The sequence below is a fragment of the Puma concolor genome, chromosome A1, assembly GCF_028749965.1.
Source record: "Puma concolor isolate L17-30 chromosome A1, mPumCon1.1.hap2, whole genome shotgun sequence".
Taxonomy (NCBI): domain Eukaryota; kingdom Metazoa; phylum Chordata; class Mammalia; order Carnivora; family Felidae; genus Puma; species Puma concolor.
The window spans coordinates 187,702,981-187,725,564 of record NC_141667.1 but is presented as its reverse complement, the minus strand read 5'-3'; the positions used below and the strand labels follow the sequence as shown (position 1 = coordinate 187,725,564).

General features: G+C 39.7%; 1 long non-coding RNA gene across 1 annotated transcript in view; it reads left to right on the top strand.

Annotated features, from left to right (window-relative positions):
• Positions 1-4,483: 4,483 nt before the first annotated feature.
• LOC112861512 (uncharacterized) overlaps positions 4,484-22,584 on the top strand; it is a 261,338-nt gene continuing 243,237 nt past the window's right edge. Inside the window, exons 1-2 of the long non-coding RNA XR_015252338.1 lie at positions 4,484-5,237; positions 16,354-16,463. This is a non-coding gene — a long non-coding RNA (uncharacterized LOC112861512). The remainder of the gene's footprint in view (positions 5,238-16,353; positions 16,464-22,584) is intronic.

Below are 22,584 nucleotides of genomic sequence, written 5' to 3'. Positions count from 1 at the left end.
AGAGAGAGAGAGAGAGTGAATGGGGTAAGAGCAGAGAAAGATGGAGACAGAATCCCAAACAAGCTCCACACTGTCAGCGCAGAGCCCAATGCGGGGCTTGACCCCACGAAGCATGAGATCATAACCTGAGCCGAAGTCAGAAGTTCAAGTGACTGAGCCACCCAGGCACCCCTATACATATTTCTTCTAGCAAGGGCGGCCCCACTTAGCCAGCAGTCTCTGATGTCAGTTCATTCTTGTTGCTGTCTTGAGCCTCAGCATTGCTAATGCCCTTAACTGTGACATCAGAGTGGAGTCTTCAAATGGCTCTGATTCTGAGTAGACATTGGAGCTAAAAACTAATGGAATATCAGGAGTTTTCTAGTTCAGGAGAAAATGAAATAAATTTGTCTGCAAAGAATAAGAGGCTGGTTTTTTGTTTTTTTTGTTTTTTTTTTTTTTTAACTAGAGAGCTGAATTTTGTCATGGATCTTTGCCAGATCTGTCCAGAGGCTGCCCTGCTAAGAAGGGAGAGGAGGATGAGTATTATCAACAAGGCGAGGTCATGTTGGAGGAGCCCCTGGGACACCGACCCCTTTGTGATAATACGTGCAGGATTATAAGCTAGCCTCGTCTAAGCAGGATGCTGGTGGAGCAGCATGTCGGGCTGCCTGGTGGATTTTTTATTATACCAACAGAGAATCGCTTGAGGAGTGTGTGGGAATTGGAGCCTGGAATCATGTACTTTTGGTCATCTCCATTTTGGCTTGTGGTAACATTAAATCTTCTCCCTTCAACGCTGCTCCTGTGTTGCCTTTGGCTAGCATTCCTTCTGAAGTCATGCGCCTTCTGGCTTCTGGCAGGTGGTGCAAGGGGCCAGTCTCTATGTTGGCAATGGGAGTGCAAGCATGCCTCTTGGCACGAATGTCAGGGGGATGCCAGCTAAAAGAGTCACACTTTTTGCCTTGGAGTTTGAAGTCAAATCTCTACCCATCCTCTTCTAAAACACCTGTGACAGCACATGTGTATTTGGGGGGAAAGGATATGTTTTTATAAATTTAAGGAAGTAGCAAAATATAGCAAACAATAAAAACTGAAACTCCTGAATGAAGACATAGGTCACATAAATGGATCATCTGAAATACATAATGGACCACTAAATGAACCATCCACATTTGCAGAATGTTCTTCAAGCGTGTTCACTCTCCAATTAGTGGGTTGTTGTTACTGTATTCCCTAAGGGTTTTAATTTAAAGGCCAGATACAAATGGAGCAAAGAAATTGAATGAAAGGATATTGAGAGTCTCAGAATCACTGGGAAGGCTGAACCAAGAGGTTCTGATCTCATGCAGTAAGAACCACAACCTAAAACACATCATATAACTGGTCTGGAGAAAATACAATTGCATCTAATGCTAAGAACTATACCTTGATGTGTATCCCACCCACACTGCTCCCGGGGATCCCCTGGGTCTGCCATCCCTGAAAAACAGATACTGATGTTTCCACTACCACCAGGATCAGCTCATATTTTCAGCTCTTCCTTCTTTACATTGTTAATTTCTGATTTATAATACATGGTGGGTGCATCTGATTGGCTCAGCATGGTAAATGTGCCCATCACTAGTGGCAAAAACATCTGGGTTGGTTGTATTTCTGGCATCTTCTGCTTCTACAGTAGGATATGCCTCCCATCAAGATCTATAAGATGTAAAATTTCCTAAATGTACAGACGAAAGTCAGATGCTGGGCAGCCAAAAAAGTGACATGTCTATAGTAGTATATACCCTTTGGCTGCTTAAAATCAACACATACTTCCTTCTAAACGTACATTTCTAAAAGAAAATTGCTTGCACATAACATGATAAACTATTCCATATAAAACCGAGAATACACCCACTACCTTCCAAAATGTAAACAACTCAAATCTTATCAGTTACTACATCTAGCTCAAGCCACACTCTTTGAGTAATATCCTTTCCTCCCTTTGCTTTGCCATGACCCCAACCAGAGATTCCTTCAACTTTGGATTCGTTGTGAAGTTAACCACTTCACATAAAACAGTGGGGAAAGGGAACAAAAGAGTAGGAAAATTAGTAGAGGTGTATAAGTATATATGGGACATAGAGAGGAAGTCTTTTTTTAAATGTTTTTTCCTAAGTTTGTAAGTGATCTCTACACCCAACATGGGGCTCGGACTCACGACCCCAAGATCAAGAGTCACGTGCTCTACTGACAGAGCCAAGCAGGGGCACGGGAAGTCTTTTTTAGAATTCACAGAGGAGGGTTCACAGACACTACTTCTCACTCCTTTTTAACTCTCTCATCCAGCTCTGTATTACACAGGCATGAAGACAATCTTACTGATAAAACCTTCTCAGTTTATCACAACCTTTCCACATTTCCTATCTCCACAACCATCATCTTGGATCAAGATGTTGGTGTACAATAGCCCCTAAACGTTTTTCTCTTTTCCCTCCTTATCTCCCTACCAAATTGTTTCCATAAATCTAGTTATCTTGAAAACTGCACATCTGATCGTGTCACTTCCCTGCTTCCAGTAACTTGTAATTATTCTTTGGAAAGAGTCCACAGCTCTCAGCATGGTCTGGCAGGTTTTCCATGTGTGACCTCTGTCCTTCCCCAGCCTCATGCCCCGCCCCCTCTTTCTTCTTTTTCATGTTCTCCTTAACACTCCTCTCTCAGTTTCTCAGAAACCCGCTCCTTCCAGCTACAGGGACTGGCAATGATAATCTCTTTGCTTGGAATGTTCTCACCAACACCTTCTCATCCTTCAACAACTTGGATCTCAGCTCAATTTCAAATCTTCGTGTCTCTATCACATATTTACCCCCAAACCCAGACAAGTAAGGCTCCACCTTGACTGCTCTTCATACCTCTGCCACAAATATTATTCCTATTATGATTTGCTAAATACCTGTCTTTTTTTTTAAGTTTATTTTTTTGAGAGAAAGAGAGAGAGAGAGAGACAGAGCATGGGAGGGGCAGAGAGAGAGGGAGAGAGAGAATCCCAAGCAGACTTTGTGCTGTCAGCTCAGAGCCTGGTGTGGGGCTTGATCTCACGAACCATAAGATCACGACCTGATCTGTAATCAAGAGTCAGACGCTTAACCGACTGAGCTACCCAGGTGCTCCAATACCTGCCCTGACCTGTGAAACTTAACGGTCCATGAGGAAACAGGTCAGCCTATGTACTGCTATGTCCTTGGTGCCTGGGATACTTACAACTTGGCATGTGGCAGGTGTCCAACAGGTATCTGCTGACCAGGTGGATAAGTGAAAAAGTCCTGCACTGGTAATTACTAGACTAGGCATTCTCTATGGCTGCTTTCAGGCTTCTGTTTTCTCAGGATTAAACTCCTTAATTATTTAATCCTCTGATTTCCTAGGTAATTAGATTTGACTGGGAAGGCATTAAAAGAAGAATTCTGTTTACGTTAAGATATCAAGCCCTTTTTTTGCCAAGGAGAGGTGCGACAGCTTTACAACAGACCAAATATCATTTGGTTCCCGACACTAAACTTTGGCAAGAATATTTCTCTACTAATTTGAGTGACCAAGAAATTATGCATTTCTTTTGAAGAAAATTATCCTTTGAAGAACATGAAGAACTATTTGATTCTCTTCACCTAACTTGATTGTTTTACCAGCCTCCATTCCTTCTTGCACCTGACTTTCTTTTTTCTTATAGAACACTGATTCTATTTCCTTTGTATAAACCTCTTGTTTTAAAAAATTTGCCTTGCAAATGCACGATGTCCTAGGATGTGTATATTGAACGACCAGAAATAACTCAGTGACATATTCTTCTTGCTTATTTCATACATATTTCCAACTTATGACTCATTGGTTTAAAGAGGACAAATGGGAACTAGGAGCAAAACAGAGGGCTTGATGTACTTGTGCCTGAGAGGAAGATGAATCACTCTGCTGCTGGCAAAGTGTCCCGGTCAGGGTCAGGGTTGCCTGTCTCATGGGTTTGAATGACCCCCACTGTTCCCTGCCCTGGCCCCACTCACAAACTCACAAGCAACCTCACACAAACACACATCCCAAACACCACACACGTCTTACTTTAGAAGCCCCGGGGGACTATTTTAGGCTGGAAGGCATGCATATGATGAAGAAAGTGACTGTCTTGGAGGCTATAACTTGATATATGAACGCGTCAGAGGGACCCAAAGTGTTAGCAGTGGCATTTCAATTCTCAGTTTTCAAAGAATTTTATTTTCCTCTCTCCTTCCACCATCTGTTTTTCTTACTGTAGCAAATGTCATTTCCTATGGAGTTTAATAGCATATGAAATGGGATTGTTTTACAGTGAATTTTGATGTAGTTTCATGATTTTCCCAAGAGTGGTTTTTCTCCCTCCCTCCCCTCTCTGTTCCACCCCTCCCCCTCCAGCCCTCCCCTCTCCCCTTTCTTCTTTCCCTTGCTCTTCTCTTTAACCCTCCCTTCCTCCTTGCTTATTTCTTTCCTTCCTTCATTTTACTCAGACAAATTAAGCTAGCTTTGACATCATGCTAATCATATCAACTTAAAAATAACTACTATAAGTTTGCTTCTAAATTCTGGACTGAAATCTGTGATAAGATGAAGCTCTGAACTAAGTCAATATTTATTTTATTTTGTTTTTGTAACAAACACAAATTCCCAAATGGCATTAAACTGCTAAATAGTAAATTCCTACTGAAGTGATAAGCAAAGGATTTTGACTTCCGCTTGTGTGTATAGAAGGAGTGACTGACGAATGCAAAGTAGAAAGAGCAGTGACCGGGAAAGTGCAGGAAGCGATAGTGAGAAGGCACACTGAGACGCCACTTCCTATGTGACGGGCAGGGTTTAAACTCAACATATACGGATTAATTTAATTGTCACCATAACACCTTGCTGGAGGTATTATTGCTTCTCCAATTTACATTCGAGAAAACTGAGGCATAGAGATATTAAGGACACACAGCTACTAAATGGCAGAGGTAAAGGGTCCACACACAGAAAGATCATACTGCGCTGTTTTCTCTCAATTGAAACTGAAGCATAAATTTGCAGCGTGACGGAGGACAGAGTCTTCTGTGAAGCATTAGGACTGTCTTTTAGTGCCTTCCTTTGAGGGAAAAAATCCCAAAGGGTTTCAGAAAGCTCCTCTCACCATAGTAAGGGAGGACAACTCCAGAAGGCAGGAGTGTGGCCAGCCTGAGAAAGTGGCCGTGTGGCACGATGGAGACTGGTGGAGAGAGGTGAGGAGAGAACCGGCTTGTGGGGAGAATGAGGTGCATTCACTGGGGCTGTACTGACTGTGGACTCTGCTACTGAGGAGAAACACCGTGATGTCTGTGCTGGAAAAATCCCACTGCCTCAACTCTTTTCTCTCCTTGACTGATTCAGTGACGATCTGCTCTCTCTCAAGGAGAATGAGGATTCAGAAGGGCAGACATGACTCCATCTATTGAGAATGGCTCAAGTCTGTGGTGTCACTAGGAAGAGCCATGGCACGGGAAGATAATATTTTAAATGTATCAAGCCGTGCTTCTCAGGGAAAGATGAGCTAGAGATAGACTGATTTCAGACTTTGGAGCCATGCTTTAGGATCAACTACTATGCTTTAAAAATACAACAACAAACTTTTCTCATTAGAGGAGGCTTTCTTTTCCAACAAGGGCTTCAATACTTAGATGTAGCTGAATGTTGGAGTCCATTTCTTGGGCTTAGGACCCCACTTCTCTCCACTGCTTCTCTTCTATTTATTCGGGGAGTCTGATTTTGTTCCCAGACTCTATGTGAGACCACCTTCTTCAAAAAAGGAAGTAGTCTTCAATTTTGCAGGCATTTCAGGAGTAGCAATTTGGGGAATCCTTGTATACTCTGAGTTTATGACTTTCATGAGGAAGAGTCAGAAATATTGACAAGTATATTTCCCAGATTGTCCTCAGGATAAATTTATTGGGCTCTATGTAACTTTGGGTAGGATTTTACCCTTGAGTGTTTCTTGGCAACAAGTGTACTGACTTGTAAACTGCTGTGGGTCCCATACAGACAAAACCTCATTTGCACTTAGAGAGCCTGGAAGAGGAAAAGGACGATAGCTTTTATTCTCTTGGCCTTGGGTTCCAATATAAAAGAAAGAAACTGAAAAAAAATCATTTCTTTTTTATATGTTTTGAAGATATTCCGGTTTTATTTTTCTCAACTGGAAGATAATATACCCATAAAATTGGGTACTTATTACCCTTTAGAGAATAACTAGAGAGGAGGGTCCCCCCCCCCCACACACACAGTTCTGCAGTCCCAAATGGAATGCAGCAGAATAAACAAGCAACCCACACCCAAAATAATGAACTGAACATGTCGTACATGATGTGGTGTATCAATCATATATCTTTGATTCAAATTAGATTAACCAAAATAAGGGAGTTCATTGTATTTTAAGTTTGGAAAGGATGATGGAGGTAGTTTACATGATCAAAAGACAAGTTTCAGGGATTAGGACCTTACTGGTTGGGACTAAAGCTCAGTACTGGCAAATTTCTCTTCTCCTCTCCTCTTACCTCTCAACCTATTCTGTTATTTTTCCTCCCCTTTCCCGCTTCCCCATTCTCTGCCTCATACAAACACACACATTTGTTTGAATTCATATGCTCTTTCTAAGTGGCAGGAACTATTGGACTGCCGTAAAGCCCAGATTCATATTCTCACAGATTAGCAAACCTGGTAGAAAGAGGACTTCTCTCCCCAAGTTATATGTCAATCCCAGGTAAGGTGTTTGATTCTCTTGCTTGAATGAATGTTCACTCACAGATTAAGTAACATGGAATTCAAGTTAGCTGGGGGTTGAGGAGGATCTATTACAAGACTAACAGATGGTGCTTCCAACTTTTTGGTCTATTCAAGGTTGCAATAGTACATTTGGAAAAAATTATTACCCATTATTTGAAAATGTTTATCAAGTTTATATAATTTTCCATTATATAAAAATCGAACTGTATTTGTAGAGCTACTGAAATGCCGAATCCATCTTTCATAAGATAAAATCTTTGGTGCCCCAGAATCCAGAGGATTCAAACTTTTATCATGAATATGAACTTAATAAAAACACTGAAGCTATATATTTAATACTTTTGTATGTTTTTTAAAAAGTGTTTTAAATGTTTATTTATTTTTGGGGCGCCTGGGTGGCTCAGTCAGTTAAGCGTCCGACTTTGGCTCAGGTCATGATCTCACGGCCCATGAGTTCCAGCCCCGCATCAGGCTCTGTGCTGATAGCTCAGAGCCTGGAGCCTGCTTCGGATTCTGTGTCTCCCTCTCTCTCTGACCCTCCCCCGTTCATGCTCTATCTCTTTCTGTCTCAAAAATAAATAAACGTTAAAAAAATAAATGTTTATTTAGTTTTGAGAGAGAGCAAGCATGAGTGGGGGAGGGGACGAGAGACAGAGAGGGAGACACAGAATCCGAAGCAGGCTCCAGGCTCTGAGCTGTTATCACGGAGCCCAAAGTGGGGCTCAAACTCATGAACCATGAGATCATGACCTGAGCCAAAGAGGATGCTTAACTGACTGAGCTACCCAGGCACCCCAATAATCTTGTATTTGAAACAATGTGCAGATTTGCTTAGTTTTACTCTCCACCACTTTTCTAGCCAGTGTAATTATGAGCTGTTCCTTTGCTTACGTCAAAGATTGTTCTATTGGATTATTGATCTCTGTCAGTAGCCCACATAGGAAACAAAATAGAAACCGTGGACTTCTTAAAACAAAAGAGTGCTTTAAATAAAAGTATATAACTCTATAACACTAGTCCTATAGGATTTTTTGAAGTGCATTATTTTAGTTTTCCCCATGATTCAGAGATTTAAAGAAGCAAGAAGTACCATTTACTAAAGGGTGTTGGACTCCAGGTAGTGGAACAAATGAAGAGCATCCAGCTCATGGATCACTGCTGGTGTGAGGGCAGTGACTGAGCAAAAGCAAATAAATGCATGATGTCCAGGACAGAGGTACAGTATTCAAACAAAGTTCGGTCATGTTATTTGTGGTAGTATTGGAGTTTTATGTAGTTTGTAAACACACTGGACAATGGTTCCAGCAGTTTCAGTTGGTACATTGGGCTTTCTTTCCTTCTCTCTTTTCTTCTCTCCTTTCTCCCTTCCATAGAACATAGATAATTTTATGGCATATAGGTACACAGTTATCAATCAATCATGCACTACTAAATAACTTTTGAAGAGAACTTAAAGTTGGCCCAGTCTTTAACTTGATTCAGTGAAATATGAGATATTTTATTGTATATAGTTCTCTTTTCTGATCCTTCAAATAAGCCCTTGCCAGAGAACAGTGCTTCCCTGACAAAAGAGAACAGTCGTCTAAATCTTTGTTTTTCAAAATGTAGTCTGTACCAGCAGCAATGATATCACAGGAAAATCTCAGGCTCCACTTCAGAACCTCTTGTATTTGAATTGGTAAGATCCACCAGTGAGTCAAAGTGTTCCTACGATTTGGATAAGCAAACATTAGTGGTAAGTGCTTTTCTGGAAGGGAGGGTCAGAGGCAGCCAGGTATGTAGGATTTAAAGATCCCTGAAGATTGATCTGGATATGTCTAAGATTTTTTAAACTGAACAACAAAGTAAATAAAGTGGTGTTTAAGGAAGAGCAATATGACCCCAACTGGCAGGTGGGCATGGAAAGAGAGAGTGGAAGAACTGAGAACAAGTAGGGTGATAGAACCCAAACCTGAAGCAGACGATATTGGTCTGATATGGCCTTTCGGCAATGGGGATGGCAAGGAAGGGACTCTGTCAAACCCTCTGACTAGTAATTTAAGTGACTGGCTGGGGTGAGTCCATTTCCCGAGTTCCTCACGGGAAGAGGAAACAAGGAAGTATTCTTTGAGTTAGGAGGTGGAGATGTAGAATGCAGAGGATAGGAGTGCAGTGGTGAGCCAGAGAGAGAGAATATATGAACAAAATCTAGCTCTCTGTTTCTCAGGTTCAGACCCTACTCATGGCCTGGCATTGCCATGGTAACTAAAAATTCATTTAAAAATGAGGGTGGGGAGGGCATCTATATAGCTCTTAAGAAATTGACTACTTTATTTATACATGGTTATATGGTTTGCATATGGGAAGTTTTGACTTCTGCTCCTTTGGTACAAAGGACAATTTAGATATCCATTTTCTAAATATTAGCTAGAAACATTTAATGGCCACTGGCTATATTATAGTGCAACTTTTCAATATTTCAAAATTTAATGTTGTGAAATAATTCAGGGCCATTATCTTCAAATAGAAAAATCGTTCTGAGAGGATTTGTGTTAGACAATTACGGTTTTATTTTAAAGATTTTATTTTAAAAATGTTTATTTATTATTTATTTATTTATTTATTTTTTGAGAGAGAGAGAGAGAGAGAGAGAGAGAGAGAGAATCCCAAGCAGGCTCTGTGCTGTCAGCGCAGAGCCTGATGCAAGGTTTGATTTTACAAACGATGAGATCATGACCGGAGCTGAAATCAAGAGTTGGACACTTAACCGACTGAGCCACCCAGGCGCCCCAAAGGTTTCATCTTCTAAATAATCTCTACACCCAACCTGGGGCTTGAGTTTACAGCCCTGAGATTAAGAGTCACATGCTATACCAACGGAGCCAGCCAGGTGCCTTGACAATTACTATTTTTTTTTTATTCATCTTTTTCCTCCACTAAAGCCATCAAAAAATATACATCAAATTCATTTTAGGATTACAGTGAATCCAAGAGATTAAGGACATTGAATAGTGATAGCACATACAACATTTGCATTTTCTTAAAATAAAATATAAAACAAGGTACATATTGCTCTTGTATCATTGCACTCAAGGAATTCAAAGGAACCTAGGATATTCTTGACAGAATGCTCTGAGAGTCATAAAGTAATGGTGCTTTACTTAAAATGACGTTTTTGACATTCTCTGTTGAATTGCATTGTTGCACTCTGCAATGGACATGGAAACTCTAATTCCAAGAGCAAAACCAAAACCAAACAGCCACCCCGCCCCCTCCCCTGCCCGCCTTTTGCGGCATATTCCACCTCACTGTTCCTTCCCAGATTGTTCCCATTCACTCAAAATAGGCTTGAGTTCCTGCCTTGCAGGGATAACTAAAAACTGCAGTCAGATGTAGGAGCTGCTTAATCAGGTCTGGAAACCAGGCCTTAATTAGAATGCTTGGAAAAGAGGAGCAAATGAAAATTATTAAGCTCCATTCTCCAATCCTGTTTCTAATTTTAAAGAGGAAATCATGCATTAATCAAGCCCCATGCTAGAGCTCAGAGGCACGTTTTTGAAATATCCCAAAATAACAAGGGGAAAATTTTGCTCCGTTTCAATAATACCACCCTTGACTACTTGCTATGTATAGTAAGATCTATTCCAATGTGTGGTGTGCTAGGTTACAATATACTAAGCTTTGGTTACATTAAACTTTTTTTTCTGGACTCAAGGTATATAGTGTGATATTCAAGGTTAGGCATGTATTCCCTGAAAATAAAACCAAAATTTGCAGAACCCATTTTTGGAGGCGAATGGAAGTGAATTAAATGGTTTAAGAGAAGAACACATCTCTACCAAGAGCCACATGGTAGATAATTTCTGATGAGCAGACAACTGCTTCTATAGCAACACGCTTTTGTGATAGAGATTCACAATCAGTGATACCGTACTTTGTGTTGATCAAACTTATGCTTAAAAAGGGGATAGTAATTGTTTTATGGGACGGGGGAAATTATTCCTGTTTTCTACAATACAATGAAGTATAAATGCCATATTCTTAAAAATTTCTTAGCAATAATTCTCCAATTTTATATCCTGATTCATAGTATAAAAACAAAGAAACATAGGTCAATATACTCCCCATAAGTTTCTTTATGACTCTAAAGTAGTAAGGTTTAAGTTTTTGTTCCTACTGGCTTCACTAATGTTAGTAACTTCCTTTCAAAGGAGATTATATGGGGGCAAGGATGACGAATCAGGAATGCTTCCTTGTGAAGCAGTATTTACTTACGACACAGGAACTGTCTTTCTGCATCTCTGCTATTCTCTCAGTATCCAGAGGCCATAATTTAGAGACTTGCTTAGTCTCTGTTGTCTGTTTTTACCTTGATTCTGAAAGTCTTTATGATATAGATGCTCTAATCTTTAAAAATGTTTTTAAAAATTTTTATTTTATTTATTTTTGAAATGTTTTTTATAAATATTTATTTATTTTTAGGGAGAGAAAGAGCATGCATGCGTTGAGTGGGGAAGGGGCAGAGAGAGAGGGAGAGAGAGAATCTCAAGCAGGCTCTGTGCTGTCAGCATGGAGCCTTATGCAGGGCTTAAACTCATGAACCCCATGAGCCGAGATCAAGAGTCTGATGTTTAACCGACCGAGCCATCTAGGTGTTCCATGTTTTTAAAATGTTTTTTAAAATCAGGTTTTCTGGAGCCTAAAAGCTATGTGAGGACAGATATTGAATCCATTTTGTGTGTGTGTATGAGAGTGTGTTTCTTTAATCAGTGTAGAGTTTTAAACACAGTACACATACAGAAAATATTGGTCAAGTGACTGAAGCTACAGATGGGGGAATTGTTGGGATTAGGTGAACATGCCTGGGGATTCAGAGATATGATTCATTAAGAAGATGGTAAAATACTAAGAGATTAATGAACGTATAACTCTTCTAGGAAACTTTAATAGGCAGAGTTTCGAAACAGTCGCATTAAGTAGGCAAACTCATGTTCTCTCCTTACATTTAAAAAGAAGGGGAGTCTTCTTTAATTCTTGTCCTTAAGACTAGGGCACTGTGCTAACAGGTTTTTGTGTTGGTTGGTTTTCCTAGCATTTCATTTCAGGCACTTTCTCATTTCTGACATTTTTCTGATTTTCTTGTATTCTGCAGTAAAAGATCCCAGCATTTTCCTCCAGCCAGTTCTGGCCTTTCATCCGCCCTGCCTACCCCAATAATATTAGTGATGATGATGAAGATGATGATGATGATAACAATCCCTCCCCCCACCAAAACAAAACAAAACAAAACAAAACAAAACAAAACAAAACAAAACAACTACAAGAAAAAATCAAAGCAATCTTCCCCCATAGGCCTCTGGGACCCAATGACCAAGACTCTGTTTTAGTAAAGGTTGTTTCCAGAGCTTTCACTACACCTTGGCACACTTAGTGTTACAGTTTCCTTCTCCTTCTCCTTCTCCTTCTCCTTCTCCTTCTCCTTCTCCTTCTCCTTCTCCTTCTCCTTCTCCTCCTTCTTTTTCTTCCTCTTCCTCCTCCTCCTCCTCCACTGCTGCTTCTTCTTCTTCTTCTTCTTCTTCTTCTTCTTCTTCTTCTTCTCTCCTCCTTCTTCTTCATCTCCTGCTTCTTCTGTTCTTTTTTTTTTCTTTTTTTAATGAGTGCTTTTGTTCCTCGAGCTCACTTTTAATCATGTCCCTAAAGCAATGGCAGAACAAGCAGCAGCAGGACTTAGGACACCATATCATGGCAAAGATAGCTAGCATTTGGCCTCCTGGTAAAGAATTAGCTGTTTAATGAATAACATATTATAAACAGACCCTGAGGTTAAAGGATAACAGGCACAGTCTTGGTCTCTACCTTATTAATAGACATACTCTAGAGATGTTGGGAAGCACTGGGGCTAATTCAAACGTTTCTGTTGTAGTTTTCATCCTGTTTACTTACTTGGACTGCAGATCTGAAAGGGGCCAAGCTTCAGGTTGATCTTTTCTATTTTAATATTGTTTAAAAAGTAAGAAACCTCTGTTTTGAAAATTGGGTATGTTTTTATCACAGTGCGGTAAGTGCTGGGGGTGTGTGGGTAGTGAGTTTAGCATGTGTAGGCTGATAGAGAGGAAACTGGTCAGACTAAGGAGCAGAGGTGTGAAAAATGTTAGCAAGAATAGGCTATAAAAACATGCGCTTCTTCTTACCAAGTAAACACTGTTTACATTTGCTAAAAGATCCGAAATGTCCTGGTAAGTGTTGACGAGGTTCACATCCTCATTGATTCAAGTTCATCTTTTTCAGATAAATAGGCCCAATACTAGGTGTTAGACAGGTATTTTTGGCTCATGGGCTATTTGCCTTCAACAAAACATTTATTATGCTCCTATTATGTGCCAGGCATTTTGTTCAAAGCCAGCAATACTCAAACGAATAGAGCATGTTTTTGCCCTCGGGGCAATTTAGAGACTGGGAAAAACAATGGACATATAAACAAATCCTGTATAACATTCTGGTTTTGGAGCTTTGGTTAAAAATAGTTATAAAGAGTATCTAATGGTCATAGACAAAGAACATTAATACTGTCAATGGTTGGTGGGGAATGGGAATGAAAAAGAAAAACTAGGAGAGGGGGAAGTTTACCTGAAGTGAGATGTTGCTGGGCATTCATAGGAATGATTCACAGATACCATGCAATGGGAACAAGCAGGTAAATTCATGGAAGTGGTTTGCAAAGCATGGTCCCTGCACTAGCGGTATCACCATTACCTGGACCCTGTTGGAAATACAAATTCCATGCCCCATTTTAGATCTACAGAGTCAGAAACTCTGGAGGTGGGGCTTAGCAGCTGGGCTGTGGTGCACGCTGTATTTTGAGATCCACTAGTTTTAGAATGTGGGCTTTTAAACTTAACTTCACAAGGGCACCTGGGTGACTCAGTTGGTTAAGCATCTGACTCTTGATCTCAGCTCAGGTCTTGATCTCAGAGTTGTGAGTTCAAGCCCCGCGTTGGACTCCACTAAACAAAACAAAACAAAATAAAACAACAACAACAACAACAACAAACCCAACTTGTCTTCACATCAGAAGCGCTGGGAGTTTAAAAATATGGTGCCTGGACCTCACGCCCAAGATTATGATTTAATTGGTCTGAAGAAATTGAGACTCTGAGAGATTGACTAATTTCCCCAAAGTCATAGTAGAGTTAATAGGTAGGAATTAATGCCTAGATTAGACTGAAACGAAGGCCATGTGTGTCCATTTTGTTGCATACACCTGTCACACTGTGTGAGGGCAGAAGTTGAATAGCCTTTCTCATGGGCACTGAGGCTTATTATAAAAGGCTTCATATTATTTCTGTTTCCTCAAAGGAAAGAGTCCTTAAACTACAATGGTACATGTAGATACGATTTTGTATGTCAAGAACAAGGTATCGATATACCTTAGCTAGGTTTATTTTATGCTACTTCAAAAAATACACTTGTTTATAAATTCATGAACCATCTAGATTTACTGTAATATGCCCCCATTTTCAACGAATGCGATATACAGAAATTCCATATAGAATTGAAAAATAGAACCACTCAAACAGGACAATATTTTCACATTATGAAAAGATTCATGGCAGGGTTTTGAGGCTTTCATGTGCATGGCCCTTGAGATTTTTAGTGGTATGCAAATGGATATTCAAATGATTAATAGTTATGCACGATTTAATGGCTTTTTCTAAACAATTATTCTATCTGATCTCTCTGCTAGATCCTTTACATGGATTATGTCATTTAATTGTAGTATCTGCTATGAGATACATAATACTATTCTACTTATTTTATAGATAAGGAAACCAAGGCTGAGGGAGATCAAATAACTTCCACGGGCTGTGTGGGCTTGGATATAGTAAATTCAGGATTCAGTTCAGACAATCTGAAAACAGAGACCAGCTTTAAACTGCTTTGGATTCCAAGTCACTCTGAGTATCTCAGTATCCACAGTCCCTCTTCAGCAACATGGCCACCAGTTTGTTCCTTATTGACTGCCAAATGGCAGGTAGCCACAGGCTGGGCACCTGGAAAGTTGGTGATCTAGAAGGTGGCCTGGACTGAAAACTCTGTCTTCTAGGGATGTTCTCCAATGTGTTCTGCCTAACTGACCCAATTGGATCATTTCTTTCAAAGGACTTTGACATACATTAATCAGGTGGTATGTTTAGAACCTTGAAGAGACCCAGAGAGAAGTCCATCCGACCGCTGCAGAGAGAGCTTTCTTTGCTTACCTACTTCTGGGTGTTTTCTTCCAAAAACTCATATCAGTCAGAGTAAACTTGCCATATCTCTGTTCCTTGCCATCTCAAAGAGCCTGACTAATACAATCTCCGGGGAAACCAATGAGAGTTATGCATGTATGGGTGTGGAGAATTAAAAATTTAGCCCTGAACCTCCATATGAGTCAGAGGTGATTTTGTCAGCCTGGAGACATGAATACAAGATTCCGCCCACCATTCTCAAGTGATTTGTTTTGATCCCTGAAATAGTGAAAGGGAGGGTGTGAGTTCTTGACCCAGTTCTATGACAGGGCTGCAAAAGATCTCTTAGGGCACATTTAGTTTTCATTTCTGCTGAAGCTTTGAGTGACACTGGCATTCAGAATCTAGTCTCCACAGCACATTAGAGAAATTGTGGGATAAACAGGGTTGCAGAAAAGCAGGAGTTCAGACCTAAGAGGCCTTTATAGGAAACAGGGGCACCTGGATGGCTCAGTAGGTTGAGCGTCTGACTTCAGCTCAGGTCATGATCTCATGGTTCATGGGTTCAAGCTGTGCTGACAGCTCAGAGCCTGGAGTCTGCTTCAGATTCTGTGTCTCCCTCTCTGTCTGCCCCTCCCCTGCTCTCACTCTCTCTTTCTCTCAAAAACAAATAAACATTAAAAATTTTTTATAGGAAACAGATAATTTACAAATATGCATCTATAATGTAGGTGTTTTAGGATAAGTTACGATTCCACATGTACTTTGATAGAATTATGATTTTTTAAAGCTAGCCTATATAATTTTCTTTTCTTTTTTTTTTTTTCAACGTTTATTTATTTTTATTTTTGGGACAGAGAGAGACAGAGCATGAACGGGGGAGGAGCAGAGAGAGAGGGAGACACAGAATCGGAAACAGGCTCCAGGCTCTGAGCCATCAGCCCAGAGCCTGATGCGGGGCTCGAACTCACGGACCGCGAGATCGTGACCTGGCTGAAGTCGGACGCTTAACCGACTGCGCCACCCAGGCGCCCCTATAATTTTCTTTTCTATTTGAGATTTTGATTTCAAACCTAGGTAACAGCTCACCTATTGTACCCAGTGTGTAAACAGCTGAACCTCTTTTCTGCTCAAATACCTGAAATCATAATTACCTTCTTTAAAACGTGGCCATAGGCAAAACCTTTGAGTAATATGTTCTCATTCAGCATGCCAAGTCAGGATCTGAGAATATAAGACAGAGTCTTTGTTAGATTATCACAGTATTGCAGGAAAGTGCAATATAACTTCAAACTACTTTTAAAAGTCAGATGTTTTTTCTTAGTATGTTATTAACCTAACTATCCAAGTCATTCAATTTTTATTATAATAGTACTTAGAAGAACTGGCGGGACATCTGCAGCTCTTTCCCATCCCTGCAATCTGCTTTGACACCACCATGTTAACAGCTGAATCCTTTATGTGATAATTATACGAACAAATGTAAGTACTGTTTTCATAATGGATGTCCATAGAGAACATTACCCGAAACAATTCAGCCTAAGCCCACAATTATATAACGTTCCTATTCATGAAGATGATGTCACAGAGTCCAAAGAAGGTCAAAGAGACTTGGGAAATGGCCTTTTAAAGAGTTCTTAGACTATAAGTGTTTATTGGAAAGATCTCAAATAGTTGTATTATTTCATAAACCTCAGGATAAACCTGACAAGAATGTTTTGATCAAGATTCAATCAGTTGCTTTTCTGAACAATTTTAGGTTACTGTTAGGTTAGAATTTCCATACAAGAAGATAGAAGTGTTTGTTTTTACTTGGGGTTTTGTTTTAAAGATGGATCTACTGGATGGAAGTAGGCTCACTTTGGCACAAGAGGCCTCTGTCCATGCCTGTAACCTAGTTAAGCAGTGTCCTGGCTGTGCAAGAGAGATTGATGCTCCTGTTATAATAATTTGCTTTGGCAAGAGATTTTATTCTGTATTTACTTTTCTTCTTGTTGTGGGTCATTTAAACATCTGTTCTTATGACATGAGACTTTTCCAGATGGATGCGTTGTTTGTCCCTCTGTCAGAAAAATCTAATGTTATAAATAAAGGAAGTAGCATAATGGCCAAAGTGTTCTTCATTCCCCCTGATAGTAATGAGAAAAATCCTTTGGAATGAATGCCTTCTCCACATTAAAGCTAACAAACATCAGTCCTCTTTTTCTATAACGTGACCTTATTACAATTAGGCCGATTGTTCTTAGCCTTCCTCAGCACATGCTGCATTGTTCCGCCAGCTAGGGATGTACTTCTTTTTCTTGCAAAGCATTTAGAGTCCATTCATTACAGGCCCAGCCCAAGACTTCTTTAGCCCTTCCATAAAGATATTTTACTGAGGGTAGTACATCTTTAATAGAACGAACAAGGACTTTGGCACCTGATGGCTCCCTGTGTGATTCCTGGGTTTGGTACTAACTGAATGGGAACCATGCGGCAGGTTACTTAATCTTTCTGAATCCCAGTTTTCTCATTTGTAACACAGAAGTTATGTCTATCTCATACAGCATTTGTAAAGATTAGATGTGATGAAATTTGCCTGGCACTCAGTAAATTATTTTAGATACCTATATTATACCTATTTATGATAATTTTCCCCTTAAGCAAAGGAGAATTTACTTGTATCAAGTTTATTCAGGCCCATGATTGAAATACCAAAATTGGGGCGCCTGGGTGGCGCAGTTGGTTAAGCGTCCGACTTCAGCCAGGTCACGATCTCGCGGTCCGTGAGTTTGAGCCCCGCGTCAGGCTCTGGGCTGATGGCTCAGAGCCTGGAGCCTGCTTCTGATTCTGTGTCTCCCTCTCTCTCTGCCCCTCCCCCGTTCATGCTCTGTCTCTCTCTGTCCCAAAAATAAATAAACGTTGAAAAAAAAAAATAAAAAAAAAAATAATAAAAAAAAAAGAAATATCCAAAATACCGTATAAGATTTGCTTGTGGCATACAACGGTCCTCTACCACTTTTGCTTATTCTCCTGCTGCACATGGCCACTTTCTTTTCAAAATTTTTTATCTTTATTTATGTTTGAGAGAGAGAGAGAGAGAAAGTGAGTGGGGGAGGTGAAGAGAGAGAAGGAGACACAGAATCTGAAGCAGGCTCCAGGCTCTGAGCTGTCAGCACAGAGCCCGACGTGGGGCTCGAACTCATGGACCGTGAGAGATCATGACCTGAGCCTAAGCCTGATGCTAAATGACTGAGCCACCCAGGCATCCCTGCGCATGGTCACTTTCAACTCTGTTACTGCCCAGTCCCTTGAAAATTCTTATTTTGTGACCTATTAACCTTGTGATTAACTATTGGTATTAACTATAAGTATTAACTACTGGTATGGAAGGGAATGAAGTTTGCCTTTACAGTCCTTCATTATTCTCAGTTCTCTCTCTCTTCCTATGTTACCTTACTGTTATTATAGTTACATTACAATTTTAGTGAGATCAGTATTCAGGATTTATATTATTATGACTATGTAAACACTAATTACAGGTGATGAGACTTACGATATATCATAGTTATTTTTTCTTCCCAGGAGGAGTTATTAAATGTCTTATTAACCTTTTTGATTTGGTTTTATTTATACTTATTCCTAATTTAAGTCCCAAATATCTATCAATGGTCTAAGTGACATGTTCACATTTTTGAAGAAATCTCTCCTGGTGCTTGCTGAACTGCTTAAATCCTGGCAAGCTGCCCTCTGTGCCTGGTACACAACGATTCTCCTCTCATCTGTACCTCCGCCGTTATCCTAAATATTTTCTTTGCCTCTTTCTGGTGTTGATCTTCTGTTTTCTGCACCACATGTGTTTGTATTTTCTTTTGGTAGAGCTATTTTCCGGTAATTTTCTAAATGTGGGTTCATGGAGGTAAACTGTTGACACTTACATATCTAATGAATTTTGTATTCCATGCTTATACTAGTTGATAGTTTTTCAGGATAAGAATTTTATATCAGAAAAAATTATTTTTTAGGAAATGGATTTAGGGCTTGTCTATGCTAAATAAAGTTGAGATAACAGAAGTTTGTTTGCATAACATAGGAGAAGGAATCCAAAATCATAAAGAGATAAGAATGTTATAGCAATTTATGTTCATTCATCCCGAGAGGGCCAGAAGACATTACCTTCATTCAGTTTTAGATATAAATTAGTGAGAAGAGCACAGGAATCTTTGAAAAGCACTGTGGATTATATTCTCTGGTGATATATACCTGGGGGGTATGCGTATTTGACATTACCATTAGAATGGGCTCCCTGTGCTCCCTGAGCACAGATGTTGGGATTCCAACAGAATAGAGGCCAAACAACATTGCTTATATGCTAGAGGCAAGGTGAATATAGTTACTCTATTAGCTGGTCAGGCCTACAGTGATCTTTGGGCGTTGGCTAAGTGATCATGTAGTCCTGGGACCAAAATAGATGGTTAGGGCACTGAAATCCTACTGAAATCTCTGAAAACGATATAAAACCCTAGGTTTGCTGAGTAGAAGCATGGCTTTCAGCCTTGAGCCACATCACATCACATCACATTACATTGAGCCGTTGAGTGACATCACAGAGCCAGAACTTACTGAATATAAGAGATAAGTACCCTTGGAACAACATATTGTATCAATATTACAATACTTATTTAAATCTTCCTTCTAGCCTTCCACAAAAAGATTTGTGTCTACTATGCACTGAAGAAGGTGAAATATCCAAGACTTTGCAAAGTCATTGGGCATAGATTGGACCTAAGACCAATCCCTGGGAACCAAATTGTCATTATGATTTACTGGCCAGGTGGATGTCAGAGGATAAGTAATATTTTGTTCGAAGATCATTTTGTGTTGGTTTCAATGAGTCCCCAAGCCTATACTATGATTACTTCCTTAGTTCCTGTGTGTATAGTTTGGTGAGATATATTCAGAAAGTAGCAGGTTCCCCAATCTTTCCCTGACACATGGTGTTAAGACCACAATAGTGGCAACGGCATAGTGGAGTCCTGCAGAACATAGCCCCTAACAAGATGTTAAGTCAAAAGCAATGCCACATCACTGGGGGATTTTCAGAAGCGAGAGTCACCACCAAGAACTTGGCCACAGCAATGATGATTTCTAAGGTATCTCCATTAAACTTACCTGTTTGGTCTTTATAGAAGACAGGTAGGCAGATCTTAGGAATGATAATGAATTGTAGTATTTACAAGTATCTCATGACTCCATTCAGCAGCTATTTCATATGGTTCTCTTTAGTGGAACAAATCACCACATATCTAGAAGTTGGCTTTCTCTGTTCCTATCAGTATAGCATTTTTTTTTTTTTTTTGGCCTCTAACTCCAATAAGCAGAACCCACAAGAAGAAATTTGCTTTCATTTGGAAGAGATAAATTCAAGCCTTTACCTTTATCTTTGTCAATTCTCTAGCTCCATGCCAGAATTTAGTCCTCAGGGATCTTTATTACCTTATCATCCCTTAAGGTATCATCAGGTGTATTTTTATTATCCTATCATCTTTTAGGCTAGAATGCTGGTATAGTATATCAATCATGCTGCTAGGGCCATGTAGTAGTAGTAGTAGTAGTAGTAAAATAAATGTTTTAGTAATATGTGCACTTGAAAGAGAATGAAGGATATATCACATAAAATTCAGAGATCTGCTAGTTAAAATTTCTGGGGGTCCAATGTTGTGGAGTTTGTTGACATATCTCCTTCAAAGTGAAAGTCTTCTATGGGTCCTCTTTATCCTATACTAATAAAGAAGAGATGCAAAGGTTTGTGGACTTATTCGGGTTTTGGATTAATATATAACACATGTGGATATGTGGCTCTGACATGTTTATCTAGCGAACTGCTTACAAAATTGGTTACAAATAGTGGGGCCAGAGCAAGAGAAGGCATTCCAGAAGATCTAGGCTGTAGTACAAGCAGTTCTCCCCCTTGGCTCTTATGAAGCAACAGATCCGATGGGGCTTGTGATATCTTTGGCAGACTGATGTGTTATATAAAGCACATAAAGTCCAAATAAGAGAACTACAGTAGAAGCCACTAAGGTTTTATCGCAAAGCTCTGTCTTCTTCAGCTAACTATTCTTAGCTTGTTACTGGTCTAAGGTAGATATTGCAGGCAGGTGCCAGCAACCCGAGCTCCTAAAATGAACAGTTGCTATGTTGTTCTCCGAGCATTAAGTCAGGTGTGCTGAAGAGTTCTCCATCAACAAATTGAAGTGGTAAGTATAAAATCCAGCTTTATCAGATTCTGAAGGCACAAGAAAGTTGCATGAGTGAGTAGCTGATCCCTAGTGTACCTACTCTAAAGGCTCTGCTTATGACCCTCTAGAGTGGCCTTAAAGGGCTGTTTCTATGAACAACTGACCCTGGGAGAAGGAAAATTTGAGTCTTCTTTAAAGAGGACAAATAAATTCCTGGCACCAGATGGCAGAGGACTAGTTTACTGTACAGCCCATCTGACTGGCAGCATTGAGACCAAAAGTCTCTTGGTGAGAGAACAACCAGTCACCACCAGTTCACATAGAGTACCTGATGACTACATTGACCAGTCAGGGATTTAGAAAGAAAAAGCAAGACGACTGGTGACAGATGAGCTTGGGGAAGAGAATTATGGATGGGCCTTGCTCTGGGTTCAAAGTATGAGAACACTTGTGCCCTGGGTGAAAACTCACCAGAAGGGCCCTTCTGTGGAGAAGTCTCTCCGTAATCAGTTAGAGAAGATTACTCTGTTGATGTCAATCACATCTTTTCTCACCCAACCCAGTGCTTATTTAATGGGTTCATTAGGAAGTGGTTATAATAACAGAGCTTGAGGTCAAGCATGGACTCAATGACACGAAACTCTCCTCACTGCAGTTGATCTGACTACCACTTCAGGTGGGAGCCTAGTCTGTCAGAAAAACAACAAACCTTGAGCCCCTCATATGTTGTTGTCTTCTGGAGAGGCTAACCTATCTTTGGGCAAATTGATTCACTGCTCTAAGGAGTATTCTAAAACATAATCATGAAAAAAGGATTTGGGAAAATATTAAGTTAAGCCAGAATTTAGAGCTTAGCTTTGACTTACTAGGGATTCCATAATGATATTAATTTCTTCCCAACTAGGTATAGTTTTTATTTTCTCTAAGTAATTAAAAAACATCATGGTGTGGAAAATACTGTTAATAGTAGTATGAGACAAATCAGAAGAAAAAATGATCTAAATTTAGAGATAATACATTATAACTCACATTATCCAAGAGAAAAATAATAGTTGTTTGAAATCATTTGGCTATTTTTCTTTCATTACACCCAGATTGCTTTTAATTTTGATTGATTTGACATTATCGTTGAACAAGAAGTCCATTTATTGATGCTGTTATTTTTACTTAACTTTCTATGGCAATAATTGCAGTTTCTAAAAAGTGATCCATAACTTCAAAGTGAATGTCTCTTATTACTGATAATGAGATTTGGGCTAGTAGATTTCCTTGCAGAAGAGGACTTTTCTCATTTTAAGTTGGAGAAAAATTGTTAATTTTTGGCTGTTGGAAACATGTTGAATCATTTTTCTGTAGCTAAATTTTCAGTTAATAAACTGCAA